Raw genomic sequence first — 14,134 nt, forward strand, 5'->3', positions numbered from 1 at the left:
GAACGTTGAGTACAAAATAGCTAACCATTACTTTCAAGTGCAAAGTAATACAACCAACAAGCTTAAAATTCTATATTTGGACTCAAGTTAATGGTCATGAAGTCTTATTCTTCTGAGAAAAACATATCTGAAGAAATGTATTGCATTTCATATTCACTCAGATTACTAATGAGGTGGGATGGAAAATATGTTGGAAGGAAACAATTTGATTTTGGAAGAGGAAATTGATGAGCAATTCTTTACAAACATTAGAAGGGAAAATTTAGCATGTCATTTTAAATTTTTAAAATTGTTACTTTTCTAGTTTATATATTTTTAAATATTTATATCTTGCATCTTATTCAGGAATGTATTCAAGGCAATGTATATTCTTGGACCCAGCTGTGCTAGACAATGTTTGTCTAGTCTCCAACTTCCCTTTCTGGGGAAAGGTTGTTGAGAGGGTGGTTGATAAAGCGGATTGTCTGGATCCTTTTCAGTACCTCAGGCTGGGGTACAGCGCTGAGATGGGACGGGTTGCACTTCCTGATGACCTTTGGAGGGCTTGAGATGAGGGTGGTGCAACTGTCCTGGATGTCCTGGATCTCTCAGCAGCTTTTTGATACCATCACCCATGGTATCCTCTGGACCAGCTTTGGGGGTTGGGAGTAGAAGGCATTGTTTTGCTATGGTTCTCCTCCTTTTTCCATGGCCGGTTTCAGACAGTTTTGGAGGGGGAGAGGTCAAGCCCTAGGCCCCTGCAGTGTGGGGTGCCTCCGGACTCAGGTCCCTCTCATCTCCTCTTTAAAATTTACATGAAACCACTGGGTGAGGTCATTCAACAACACGGGATGTGTTATCATCAGCAGAGAGCTATATATCTCTACCCCTGGTCAGGCAGGTGATGTGACTCAACCTTGGCAGGATGGAGTGACTTTGGGTTTTTGGCCCTCCAGGATCTGGTGATCTGTCATCTTTGACTCTGAATGGGGTTGCACCTCCCCAGATTGAGCTGGCATGCAATTTGGGGGTCCTCCTGGACTCACGGCTCCTGCTTAAGGAGCAGATGGCAGCTGTGAGTAGGAAGGCCTTTGCACCTTGTGTGCCAATTGTACCCTTTCCTGGACTAGGAGTCCTTGCTCACAGTCACTCATGCCTTAGTCTCTTCCTGCTTGGATTACTGCAATGTGCTTTACATGGAGTTGCCCTTGAAGACTACTTGAAAGGTACAACTGGTCCAGAATGCAATGGCATGTGCAGTATTGGATGTTCATAGGCTCGCCCATGTTACATCTCTGTTGTGCAAGCTGCGCTGGCTCCCAGTTTCCTTCCAGGTGCAACTCAAGGTGCTGGTTACCACCTCTAAAGCCCTACATGGCACAGGACTAGGTTATGCATGGCACCACCTCTCCCTGAGAGTATCTGCCCATCCTACCAGATCAGATAGGGTAGACACTCTCCAGGTCCCTTCCCTGAAATCTTGCCTTCTAATGGGACCTCAGAAGCATGCCTTTTCTGCGGCTGCAGCTACTTTATGGAACACCCTCCCCCAGTGATCTGGCAGGCTGCCACCCTTTTAGCCTTTCCGAAGGTCATCAAGACCTGGCTTTTTACCCAAGCACTGGGGTAGAGTGAGGATGTCTGGAGCTGGTTGTGGGGCGTCCAAAGGGTATGAGTGAGGCACTGGGTTTGTTTTTTGTTTTTTTAATTTTATGGTTTATGATTTTATAGTTATTGGTTTTATTGTTTTCAGCTGCCCAGAACTGTGTTTAAGATGGGCACCCATACAAATCTTATAAACAAACAAACAAACAAACAAATAAACAAACTAACTGCTTGTTCCTCCTATTGTTTTCCACAACAACATCTCTGTGAGGTAGGTTGGCCTGAGAAACAGTGACTGGACCAATGTCATTCAATGAGCTTCCTTAGCTTAGCGTAGACTAGAACATTCCCCACTCCTTTCCAACACTTTAACCACTCCATCACATTCCCTCTCTTATTTGACTTCCTTTTTCTTTACCTACCTTCAGCAGTTACAACTAAGCAGGGAAGCAATCGTTTCTCTTTCCACTTGTGTTTTACCGTAACAACTCTTTTTAAAATTTATTTTCGCTTTAAGTAAAAATAGCTGCCCCAAACACATTATATTATATACAATTCAGCCAAACATTTAAACAAAACACTAAACCATGTAAAATAACATTCATCACTCCTTCCATTATGCATACCAATAACGTTAAACTGCCTACAACTGCACCATCCATATTCCCATGTTCTCAGAAAAGATACTGTACAAAATACAGGTTTTTTTTTTTCCTTCCCTTGACCCTCATGGAAAAGATGTTGGAAATGAAAGGAAAAGAGGAACAGAGATGGGATATCTCTACATACAAGGTGGCATTTAGGGTGGAATCTCTCCATGGAACTTATTCATGGTAATATAAAATAGATACCTTCTTTCTAAGTCTCCTTGCAATGCTAGTAGTGAGATTTTAATTCTGATTTGGATGCAAAAGTGAAGAAGAGTTTCATGCTATATATTAAAGAAAGAAAGTTTGCCCATTCATTCATTCATTCATTCATTCATTCATTCATTCATTCATTCATTCATTCATTCATTCATCCAAGCTTATATGTCATGCCAATTCTGAGCAACTTACTGTACATAGCTAAAATACCCAGATAGAAAGAAAGCAATAGAAGATGAACAAAAATATCCACAATATGCAAAAGGACAACACCAATCAATCACTAATTACAGATGGAACAATTTCCACCATATTTAACCAGAAGGCCTGCTAAACAAAAGGTCTTAATGGCTTCATTTATTTATATTTATTTATTTGATTTATATGGCCACCCATCTTGCAAATTCCAACCCTGGGCAGCTAACAACACATTAAAAGCAATACAAAACAACAACAGCAAAAGCATGAAAACCTACAATGGTTGCCAACAACACACCCAGTAAAAAAATCAAGCAATAACAATAACATCTCACAGGACATCTAACTCCCTGACCCTCGTGCTCTGTACCACATCTTTTGGAGTGCTCTCCAAAAGACAAGCAGGATCTTTCCTAAATCTAAGCAATGTTGGAGCAAAATATATGTGGAGTGGCAGAACTCCTTTAGGGAAATGCTAGAAGAAGCTGATTCTTACAGCTTTTCAGATAAGCAGATCAAACAAGTATTTTAAAATAAATCAAAACAATCTATAGCAAGAAACCCTGACTCAAGAAAATGGGAATATAATTGTGAATTGATTTCCAGAAACCTTTTGACTGTGCATTTAAGCACCAGTGTGGGTTTTTTGGCCTCCACTGGAGTGAACCTATTGTCACAATTCACTGGTTGACATACTTGACCAGTGTTTGACTTCCCCATGTCTTTCTGAGGTCAGAAAGAATCATTCTGAAAGAGTTGAAAAATTGCTCAGTAGTTGGATGGAGGAAAAAAGCATATGTGTGATTTTTTTTTTCTTTTTGGTCTGCGCTCAGTCATTGCTGACCCTGCAGTGACTGCTTGGACGAGTCCTTGCAGTTTTCAAGGCAATTGTTTTTCGGAAGTGGTTTGCCAGAGCCTCCTTCCTAGAGCGGAGCCCAGCTGGCGAGCGCAGGAGGCGGGGTTTCCGTTGCTTCGCGCCCTTTTCGGGCGAGCGCAGTTTTTCGCGCTTACCGGCAACTGCTCCCGACTCCTTTTTGCAAGGCGCCGCCAGCATTTTTCCTCCCACCGGAGTGAGAGTCCCCATTTATCTCCTCACGTGAGTTTTTGACTTGTTGGGTTGACAGGAACTGGGGAGAAAAGAGGAGCTCACCCTGTTTAACGCGAAGGCTGGACTCGAACTGCTGAAGCGTCGACCATTTCTGGCCGGCAACTTTCAGTGTCATTAAGCCGCTGCGCCACCGCATCCCCCATGTGTGATATAATAATGGTCAAAATGTCAGTACTGTGCATTGCCAGTTTCTGCTGCACATTGAAAGGGAAATTGTTCACCTGAACAGTGTGGAATGAGAGTATTTATGCTGCAAGTCATCCACTCAAATGATGTGCATTTGTATGCAGCCCAAGACAAAAAGCTGCTTTATTTAACAACTCTGTTCTCTGATGGCTTGACATCACCAGTCTGCAACAGAGGAGGAACACTCTTTTTCAATCTCAATTTCCTTGCTGTTACTAAAAGAGATGCAATTTGATCATTTGTTGAAGTTTTCAGCCTAGATTCCTGTTTCGAATTCAATTGGCATTTTCTCCAGTAGAAGCAACCTGAGCATTTCAGACATTTGGTGTTTAAAATCAAAGATGGGACAAGTCAAATTAGAAAAATCTCAAAACTGAGGAAGCAAACTAAGTTTTTATGGAGGTTATTAAGTTCTGCAGAGCTTTAAAATAAGGTTTTAAATATAAACCCAAAAGTGTATATAATAAACTGTTTGATCCAAACAATCGTACTTAGAGGGGTATAATAAAACCACTGGGACTTTGATTATTTAAGACGAACCCAAATCTTATTAATTATTATTAATTCAGTGGGTCTTCTGAAAGTATGATTAAGTCTAGGTCCAACTCATATGCTTCAGTTTATCATTGCCTTTTTTTAAAAAAATGAGCATTTCTATTTTCTAGCATTAAAAACAAAATCAACCTGGTTTTCCAAATCTTGGTGATATTTGTGAGAAAGAAATACTGTAGGAAAATAAGTGTTCTGGGTTATTTAGAAATCTGATAATCATAATAGCTATAGTTCTACTTTTGCACAAATGACTGTATCATGATTTCTAATATTACTCTTAGGTGGTGACTATACTATGACTGTAGCCAAAATGTGGTCACTAAGTAATAATAAGGGGACATCAGCACACAAGGAACTCTCTGGTCTGAGAAGAACAAAATGTATCTGGGGGAAAAAAAAATTGTGAAGGATTGCCATTTCATCCCAAAGGATCACAGATCATGCTTAGTGGCCACAAAAGTAGTATGAGAATTGGAGAAACAATACAGAACATGCGGGTTCAAAAGAAATGTCCCTGCTACAACAAATAATTGCCTGGAAATCCAAGCAGGAACATTCTTGTTAAACAGGAATGACAGTCTGACATTTTGCTGTGAAGCGTCCACCTGCTTTTTTCAGATAGGAGATTCTTCTAATAGGCTCAGATGGTTGAATGCTGAATAGTTTGGAAGTGAGGAGGAGCCACCCACAATTAAAGGAATGGTTTCAAATACTGCCTGACATCCAGCACGGCCTGCTGTGACTTTCCTGTGAATGAAGCTGATACACCCAGAAACATCTGTTGCTGGCAAGAATCCATATGGCAACTGCTATTATATCTTATGATAGGATAGGAAGCATGTCCATATGGAAGTAGCTTGTTGCATCAATAAACCACTGGGTAATCCTTCTCTCAGTCATACATACATTTTAAATTAGAACAGGAATGATGAGATTTTTATTACTTAATTCCCCTTCACATAGACATGCAGATATATATATCCCAGTGTATCCCAGGCTATTGTATAGAGAGAGCCAGTTTGGTGTAAAGGTTTAAGGCACCAGGTTAGGAACCAAGAGACTGTGAGTTCTAGTCCCACCTTAGGCTCAAAGCCAGCTCGGTAACCTTGGGTCAGTCCTTCTCTCTCAGCCCTAGGAAGGAGGCAGTGGCAACTTCAGGGACTTGTCAGCACTGACTCAAAGGCACACATACCATACAATCCACGACTATTGTAGATTATAAGAGCAGACCTGACTGCATGAATCCTTCCTACCCAACTGGAACACTCAACAGTTGGGGAAGTTGATCAGTCAGAATCCCAAATATATAAATGTCATCCACAAGGCTGTTATTAATCATACACTCTCATAGATAGAATGAGAGTATCATGGAGAATGGTACTAAGTCAATGTATGTTAGAAAAGCCCTTTGTTTAAAAAGGTTTTTGTTTAAAAGATTTAAAAAACAAGCAACCCTATTTTAAAAATAGCAACTTGGAGGTGAATTAGCCATTCTAAAAATGAAAAAAAAAATCCTAAACCTTAGCTAGGTAAGCTAGATACTAAAGCCTACCTTAGGCCTTTTTAATTATCTCATTTATTTCTACAACAAAAGGCAAAGAGTATTTTCAAAAGACATCCAACTAAATCTATACTTAACACGTGAAAAGAAAATTTGTAGAAGTTATGGATCAAATATTTGTGAGATTTCTAAGATACCATGTTTTTATATCTTTATTGCTGAGATCCATATGAACTTTGGAAAGGCTGGACTGAAGTGGCAGATTCAGAACTTGGGACAAATTCTTGTAATTAAAGTATGTTTGTATGGAATATGATGAAGGTGCTTTCAAATCCACTTTATAACCCTTCAAATGGTTCTTCTGACTTTCATCCTAGGCACAAAAGAATGACAAATTATCCTGAATGTCACCATGTAGATCTGGTCTAACAGTTGCATACCCAGCACAGAGCTGGCATAATGAAGAAGAAAAAGATTATGTGAATGATAATGATGAAAGCTAACTAACTAAATACAGAAATAATTAAATAAGATTTCTGATCTAAATTTGGTGGATTATTTCATTTTATTTTAAAAAAGAATATATAGGGTCTGTCAGCAATTTTCTATTTGTATATTGCTTTGTTGTCCCTCCACTATTCTGCCATATAAAAAAAGACAAAAGAAAACAAATCCTATTTGTTACATTTCTAACATGGATGGTGTACTGGCCTTTATTTGAAATTAGTCAAGTTGGCAGCTGTTTTCTTTTTTCTGAATGCATAATTTTGAGAGCAGTCTGTACCATTTAGTAATGCTAAATGTATTGGAAAGGAAATACACAACCATTTTTGAATGGCAGTACCGCATCGCATAAGAGAAATGTAAAACTTCAACAGGAAAATCTGAAGAAAACATTTTCATTCCAGTTCAGCAAGTAAAATCTAAACATGTTGTGAACGTAATCTTCACATGAAAATAAGAAATGAATGCTCCATTTGAAAACCAGGCGTGTTCCTCCTTGAGAACAGCTAGGGAACTAAGCTTCATGATGGACTGAAAAAGCTAGTAACTCTACTCACACTGGAATAAAATTACTAATACCACAAATGATATAATCCTGAAACTCAAACCCATTGATCCAATAGCATGCTCAGGCATGTATTCATAAGAAGGCACCCTGGAACACCACTAAAATTTGGCAGAATCTTCATCCAAATGATTTTTTTTCCAGCTTTCTCTTTAGTGGGGTCCATAGCGAGAGGCTTAGCTGCTAGACCAGCACAGAGAGTATCTATGTAGCAACTATTTCTGTATAATTCCCCAACAGGTAGGGAAATTTATTTGGAAGCTGCCATTCCCAAGAGTGCAGCCTCCAGCTGAATTCAAGCACCAGAATTTCCATATGTAAGTAAATAGTGTCTTTCTCAAATGTCCCATTTATAATAAATCAGAAGTTGGGCCAGTATTATTCTGACAGCAATAGCAATAGTTCAAGCCTCCAAGACTTTGTCCTGAATAAACAAATGTCATCACATTTTTAAAAGTGAGCAAAAGGTACAAAACTTAAGGACTCAGAATAATATAAATACCCTACAATTAAGAAATAATCCATGAAATATTCCCAATGATCGAAGAAGAAGAAGAAGAAGAAGAAGAAGAAGAAGAAGAAGAAGAAGAAGAAGAACAACAACAACAACAACAACAACAACAACAACAACAACAACAACAACAACCTACAGAGCTCAGTACAGTGAGCATTTACTGTTACAATGACCCTTGAGCAGAAGATAACTGATTAGGCTGATTTATGTTTCTTTCATGCTGTATTGTACATCTGTTTCTTTCATGCAACATTACATCCACTAACACCATCTACAGTGAAAACCCAATTTTATGGACCATTCAGGGGAAAGGCTGCCTATTATACCTCAACGTCCATTAGGTCTGAACTGACATCATGTGTGTCAATACATGCATGATGACATAATGAACTAAGTTGATACAACTGACTACATTACAGCACTTTCGTTTCTACACAAGTGAGGTAAATTGACATATGACACTAACTTACAAGAATCATCCAAATTGTACTTTGATGCAACAGACTTGTCTGTTATTTGGATGGGAAGTCCAGATGCAAATTTTATCCATCTTATCTAAAGTTCACCAAAAGGGGATCCATTAAATCAAGGATTGTCTATAGTAGGATTCCTTTTCACATACCTACAATGTATACCATTGCATTTACAACAAGTACACATGTTCAGCTTGTAAATAGCTAGAAAGGAGATAGTCATTTTATCTCTGACCATGTTCTTCTAATACCTACCGTGAAAGGCTCAAGTCAACAGAATTGTGGATTTGTGCTCTTTGAAGAACATTCTGGTATAATTGGTGCCTGTTATGTTCCAAATCTGCCTTGCCATTATTCTACTGCAGTTACTTATTTTACATAAGTAACTATAAACTGGTCAGGCAGGGTGGGAATGTTTTGGGACCCACTGGCTAAAGAATGCCAGTTGGCGGGGTCTAGAAGATGTGCCTTTCTGCTGTAGCACCCACTTTATGGAACATTCTCCCTCTGGAGATCAGGATAGTCCCAACCCTGCTGGCTTTTCATAAGTCCTTAAAGACCTGGCTCTGGGTCTGGTGCTCTGAGTATGTCCAGGGACCCAATGTTTGGTTATATTAGTGATTAGGGTATATGATTTATTCTCAGATGCTATGTATTTTAATGTTCGTATTATTGTAATTCTTTTTATTTTCTTGTTAATTTTGTTCACTGCCCAGAGTCACTTTTTGAGATGGGTGGCCATACAAATTAATTAAATAAATAAATATGCTAAAGCACTGATAATGGGTCCCAAATCATGCAACTCTGCAAATATTTCAGAAACAACTTTACATCTTGCTTTGAATAACTCCTTATTACTTCTGCCAAATGTGGACTGAACAACAAAGAGCCATAAAACAACAGCATTAAATGTAACTTTGATTCTCAATCTCCCCTCACTGATATCTGGAGCACCAGTATGAAAGAGGTAATAAAGCTAACATTTCTCCTTTTTGGTAGATGGACTATAGTCTACTGCTATCAGCAAAATAAACTCTTGGTTAAAAATAAATCAGCCAACACATACAGAAACATGAGAAAAGCTGCATCCACTTATTTTCAGAACTGCTTTAATTCATCTAATATCATCATGCCCAAAATGCCGTACAGATGTTTAACTAAAGCAAAACCCTAGTTAGCTCTTTTGCATAGCCAACAGCATGCACTCCTACTCTGCTGCCCTGTACTCAAGGTGACCAAGTCGATTAATCTCATAGAATCTGGTATTTAGAAAATATAAGTCATGACCACATTCACTGTGTACATTGTGTAAGCTGACATTGCAACTGATCTTGACAGGCTAGTTTTTACTGGACAAGATTAGAAGCAAAGGACCTGCTAAACAAAGAAACAATAAAATAACTGTCACATTTATATTTCCCAGAAAATGGTACTGAAAAAAATACTACCTTTGCTACAGGAAATAATATGTCATTATTCTGACTAACAACCTATTTCAACCATTGTTCTCTCAGTTACAGTGGGAAGGATGGTGGGGAGTCAAGGAAGGCAAGAGAGATGGAAGGAGTAGCTATGGCTTTTGGCACTCAGGCTGGTTTTGCAGTTAGGGAGGTGGTATAGTATATGATGCATCGTCATCTTCGTCAACAACAACTTGCATAATGCCGAACCCATAGACAGTTAAAAGTGATACAGCCTCTATGTTAGAATAATAAATTCAAATTATTAAGTAATAGTTAACCCAACAAAAACCATATCCCAACATCACATTCAGTCTAGATGGCTCCAGTCAGCCCTTTAAATACTCTGCAGGTGAGGTAGAGGCAAATCTGGTTTTACCAGGAGTCTATTCCAAAGGGAAGTGCTGTTACCAAGAATCAGTAACTCCATGCCTCAACCCCTCTCCCTTTATTGAAGTGGAGAACAGCCATCAGCTTCTCCAAGGACAACCATGTTGGCCAGGTCAATTGTGATTGAAGAATATGGTTCTGCAAGTATCCAAATGCCAGGTATGAAATAAGTAATAGAGCTAACTTTTTTGTTTGTTTGTTTTTTGGTAAATGGGACATGGCCTAACTTGGAATTGCACATGGAAGCTTACTGGAAGCCAATGCAGGGCTTGAAGCATAGTGTAATGTGGACCAACTAGCAAACATGTCACTGTATTTTATACCAACTGCAGCTTCCAAGTGATCTTTGAAGTTAGTCTCATGTAAAGCACATTGCAATAATCTAGAAGGGTGGTGATGAGGTCAACTGCCTACTGTCACAAAACCTTCATAATCTCTTATCAGTCTTCCTTTCACTGATGTATGGTGGCAAAGTCTGTTCTAACTCTCCCATCATCCCATGAAAATTACCACCACCACCACCACCACCACCACCTTCTCTCTATCCATTCCCTCCATACCATGCACTGTAGACACTTCTATTCTCTTTTCATTTTCAACATTTTTAAAAACTGTCAACTAATTTTATTTATTAGCATTATTATTATTTGAGCCATTGAGACAGTGATGACTCCTGGCATCTACAGTTTTCTTGGCAAGATTTACAGAAGTGGCTTGCCATTGCCTTCTTCCTGGGCCTGAGAGAGAGGGACTGATCCAAGATCACCCAACTGGCTTTGTGCCTAAGGCAGGACTAGAACTCACAGTCTCCCAGTTTCTAGTCCAGTGCCTTAACCACTACACCAAACTGACTCAATTTCAGTATTAGTTTTTACTGATGTGTTTAAACCTTTATTCAGCATTTTGCATGTTAATTTTACGTAAAAGTCTAGTTTCGCAGAAACGGAAGACTGGATGGTCATGGTCTCCTTAGATGGCACAATTTCAGACTGTTGGTAGGCACTTATCTTTTGTGTATTAGTTTTAAGATGCCATTTTTATATAGAAATAAAATATTAAGAAGAGTTCAGGTGTTTTCCCACCTGCAGTATAGAGTTGAAGAATAACTTTAGCTTTGTCATGTGACATGCCATTTATTTAGCTTAACCCTAAATTTACCTTGTTCTTCTGTCAGTATTACCCTAATGTGTTAATGATGCAATTTTCCCTTGCCATTTGTCCTGAAATATGTAAAACTGCAGGGAAAGCTTTTATGGATGGGTCATTGCACAACTGAAGCCTTACTCCTTTTTTATGTGTGGGGCAAATACAACCTCTGTAAAAAGGGGCAAGGCTTTTCATATGGTTGAGGCCACCAACATGACTCTTTTGACACCACCCACATATGCCTTCCATGGATGCTCCTGCTTAGGAATATTTATTACAAGCTATTATGATCTGAAACTGTAATAATCTGAAAGGCTATTCAAGTGCTGTACTGTGTATATCACAAAAGAGACAACAAGAGGTTGTCAGGTGGAACTGGCTACTAGTATGAAAGCATAGCACAGTCTGAATCTCTCAAATTTAAGAAAAAAATGTTGACCAAATGCTTGCTTTGACAAAGGAGGGAAATTACTTTTGTTGGTTTCTAAGATATCTAAATCAGTAAGATAGAGCTTTCCATTTGTAAAAATGTAATTTTATTTTAAAATCAATTTTGCATGGGGTTGTAAGTAGTTTTTATGTATACTGTACATAAAATCAATATTATACTAAATTAGAGAGAATATTCTCTCACATCAGTCTTTGAATTTCTGTTTTATTTACATAATATATGCATGGTTCATTCAGCTTCACAGAAAATGCTTCTTTGCTGGAATCTCTCCATATAGTTTACTAACACTCATTATATTCAAGACTGGATATTTTTCTTGTAAGACAAGTATAACTGAAATCCTGATATAATGTATTTCTAAGATAATAAATACATTTTCATTTTGCTGGACAGTTCACCACTGATTTTAAAAACAGAAGTGATTATCTTCACAGTGTTGTATAGATTCTGGAGCAAGAAATTATCCAATGCCTCTGAATAATTAACCAAAAGAGTTCTATATTTTGCCTTTAATCAAGATAATGAAAGGTTATCTGATACTACCACCATTGCAACAAACACAGAGATTATCTGAGGCGACCTTACATTTTCTCCTGAAGAAAGGAGGAGATAGAGGTGGTTAGTCTGTAACAGATGAAGCAACCAACTCCATCAAGCATTAACTGCCATCTTTAAAATTTGCTTGAGTTTATTTGTGCCCTTTATGTTCTCAGTCACATCCACATATGTAAGATAACCAATAGAAATTTCAACATAGAAGGCCACTCTTCAGCAAGTTAAAGCCATTATCCAGCTGCTTTTATATGAAAACTTGCATCTGTGATTTAGTCTTATCCATCACATTCTATGGAATAAAAAGGTGCTTACATCTGATTAGACAGTCTCCAAATTAGGAAGCAAGCAGGTAATTACTTTAGAAAATTTTATTTAGGGAGAAGGACATGGCCCTTAAGTCAAACAATGCACTGACTGCTCAAGATCTTTTAGAACTCTGTCACTCATCAATGTTGCCCTTGAATATTAGATGAGGTATAGAAATTGCACTGCCATAATTAGCAATTATTTATCTCCTTCCTGCAGGGTATGAAAGTTAATGACCCAAGCAAATGAACTCTAGCACAGTTCATGAGCTTGAGCCCTATGGTAAGGGTCAACACATTTTTAAAATAAATTATTCATTCTGAAAAGATACAGAGCATTGAAGAGTGATCATAACTCTATATTAAAATAAGGACCAAGTGATGGCTAGCATGGATTTACCAGTCCACCTCATTTAGCAAGAGTAAATCTAATATTGCTGTTATTTTCTCTGCTTAGATAGCAAAGCTCCCTAAAAACATTACGGCAATAGCACATAATTATGTCTCCATGTTTCTTCAAAACCGTTTCTCTTAAAATCGGACTGCAATTAATAGGCAACATTTTAAAACAAAGATAATGTTTTCCCATTGACATATTCTCTACAGGGACAAGTTTGAATAAATGATCATTGGAGTCCCAAACTTTTCAGACCACAATGGGCACATTTTCAGCTAATGGCTCTAGTGCCAATGCATCAACATGAAAGATTGCAATGAACTCCATACAGTCTATATGAGGCTCAGATGATGCTAGAGAAAATGAATGATGCATCTTCCAGTGAGATGGAGGAAAGCCATGGAAAAACAACCACAACAGCTACAACTATTACTTCGGAAGGGGGGAGTTAATTTTAAAAAGTATCTTTGTAGTGGTGACTCCTACCGTATGTACGTGTGGCTGGTGGAAAGGGTAAAATTTCTATCTTCTGCTACAGGATAAAATAATTTAATTATCCCTCTCTCTCTCTCTCTCTCTCTCTCCCTCTCTCTCTCTCTGCCTGGAAAATGCTCCATTGTAATTTGCTATTACTAGTTTTCATGTTGAAAATGTAAGAATTCAGGTTTAATAAAACAATCTTCCTGGGAAGTAGAAAATGAAGGGCTGACGTATAGTTCCAGAGTAATTTAAATGCTGCATTAGGTCAGTAAGCAATAAAATGCTTTGTAAACTTAAATGAAGATTCTGATCCATGAATAGTTTACAGAATGGATGTACTGCTGAGTTAATATCAGGGCTACTGGTACTGTACGTAAGAGCAGAAAAATCATAATATGACAGACTGTTCAGAATTCAGCTCTGCTTTGGGGAAAAAAAAGGAAAACAGGCTTGAAAGTATGGGCAAGATATTCTACAGAACCACAAAAGGGAAATTGGTCATCTAGGAATGAGGCTAAAGTGTCGCGCACCTTCATTTAATGTTCATACTTTATTCAGATTACAGATTTCTGTGTTCCTTGCACAGAACGTATGTACGAACACTGCACTGGAGAGACATTTTGCTCCAACTGCTGCAGAAAGGAATTTCAGTTTTCATCGTCCTTGCTTTGTTGTGTAAACAGCAGTTCTTTTACTCTTGGCTTTATCTCCATATTGAAGGGAGCTTTTTGTGATTGCAGTACATTTATATTTAAAGCCTATTTTGTTTCTTTCTGTAGCAGATTTATCATAAAAGTGCCTGGGTTAGAAAGCTCCACATTGAGCAACATTTGGCCCTGCTAATGATTACAATACAACGTTTTGGCCCCGGGCAGATTATGATACAACCTCTTTCAGAG

At 38.3% G+C, this 14,134-nt stretch overlaps 1 protein-coding gene across 3 annotated transcripts in view; it reads right to left on the reverse strand.

Annotated features, from left to right (window-relative positions):
* The window catches only part of PRKG1 (protein kinase cGMP-dependent 1), a 772,110-nt gene that overhangs the window by 21,959 nt on the left and 736,017 nt on the right, over positions 1-14,134 (reverse strand). The window lies entirely within an intron of this gene.

The sequence above is a fragment of the Python bivittatus genome, unplaced genomic scaffold (genome assembly GCF_059951505.1).
Source record: "Python bivittatus isolate LINGU-HERP-01145 unplaced genomic scaffold, Pbiv_v1 ctg000400_np1212, whole genome shotgun sequence".
In the NCBI taxonomy this organism is placed as follows: Eukaryota; Metazoa; Chordata; class Lepidosauria; order Squamata; family Pythonidae; genus Python; species Python bivittatus.